Genomic DNA, 1,934 nt, shown 5'->3' on the forward strand with positions numbered 1-1,934 from the left:
AGCCCATCGTGTAGCTTTGGGCTTAAGTTCAAACAAACAAACTAAAGTTATATATACTCTATAAGTTTAATACTCTATCAGTATCAGTATTAGGCTCAGGTCAACTAAGAATAATAGATAATATAAAATATATATATGCAATTTATTTTCAGTCCAGAATATTTGAATTTTTGTATTAACGATTTGATTATACGCCTTATCAAAGCACTGCACAAGAGAGTGTTAAAAGCAAAGTATCGATTCCAAGGCTGTTCTTTTTTGTTTTTTTTGTATTGTAGTCACATGGGAGTGGTGACGTCAAAAATATAGATGAATATGGTGTGAACGCCTTTCAAAAGCTGGTGAAGCATTATTATCATTAACCATACTTGTCATAGGACATTAATTTATTTAGTCCCTAGTTAGGGTTTTTCAAGAAGAAGAGTGTATAATAGTATTTCAACAACACTTTTTCCGTCATATCTATAGCAGATTTCTTCCTAGACATTTAAGAGTGTAGGTAAATAACACTTGGGTCACTTGTTGAAGCGTTTAAAGTAGGTAAGAATATGTTTTGACCTGGTGAACGACTGAGTTATCCAACAGCCTAGCTTCAAGACTTGAAAGAGGAGTATCACAGAGAACTTGGCCTGCATTGTGCTATGCTCGTGCGTCATCGTTTACAACATATTAAATTTAGTGCATTATCACCGAGTATCACAATAACTGAATCAAGGCATGAAAAGTGCTTCTCTCAAGGCGAAATTAGGCAGCATTAGCTCAAATGGTCACCTGTAATTATGGACATTTGGCTGTTCAGACTTCCAGTGAAGTGGTCATATATACAGCAAGAAAAGTGGAGGGAATTCAACGCTACAGTAAAGTTGCTTATGTCAAGCTGTGTCTGCGGGTGAATAAATGGTTGCTAGCATATCTGAGATCATTAGATGATGATTGGTTAACAACCTAGATTTAACATGATGATTGGTTAACAACCTAGATTTAACATGATGATTGGTTAACAACCTAGATTTAACACAGCAGCTAAAGCTCAGTGGGTTGTTGGTATGTCAGTGTATTCATGGGACCAGATGACAGATTAGGTTTTACAAAAATAACTCATCTGTTCATGAATATGGGTAATCCATGTCAATAATACAATCATTGTGCAAGCTTCCCTGACGAACTAGATCATATTGTGGGTGGAGATCAAGTCTCCATGGATCCTGCAAAGATTAAAGTAGCGTAAGACTGGCCTCAACCTGTGACCAAGTGAACAAGCGAGAGATCCACAGTTTCCTTGGTTTTGCATCATATGATCTACATTTTGTGGCCAGCTTTTGACAATATTTTGATACCACAATCAGCTGTCACTAAATATGATTTACATTTTAGATTAACTGAAGACTGTAGCCAAGTATGTCAGTTACTAGAATCTGCTTTAATTGTAGCTTTGGTGTCAGCAAGACTGTCAGTCCATGTTAGATAATAATGTCAGTGATAATGGAATTGGAATATCATTATTGCAATTACAGTTGTAGGACAGTGTGAGGTATGTGACCACATATGCTAGTTGATGGTTCTGAATACAAATGCTACACAACAAATGAACTGCTTGTAGTGGTTGTATTCATTAACCATTACCACTACTGATTCTATATCATAAAATGTTCACCATTCATGTGAACCATGCATCGCCGAAGTAGCTCACGAGCATTAAAAATTTATAAGAAATTTTTACTTGTTGGATTACAATGTTTCAAGAGTATCATTTTGTGAATGAGAAAGGGGCAGAAACAAACAATATTTTGTAAAATGGAAAGGATATCCTGATAAATTTAATAGCTGAATCCCTCAAACAGATCTAAATCGCCTGCCATCATAAAATATGTAAAACTCCATTTCTCGTTATTCAACATGGATCAGTTGTATGTGATGTTACCTAGTAACAGTTC

This window comes from Limulus polyphemus, unplaced genomic scaffold, assembly GCF_000517525.1.
Source record: "Limulus polyphemus unplaced genomic scaffold, Limulus_polyphemus-2.1.2 Scaffold3449, whole genome shotgun sequence".
NCBI lineage: Eukaryota > Metazoa > Arthropoda > Merostomata > Xiphosura > Limulidae > Limulus > Limulus polyphemus.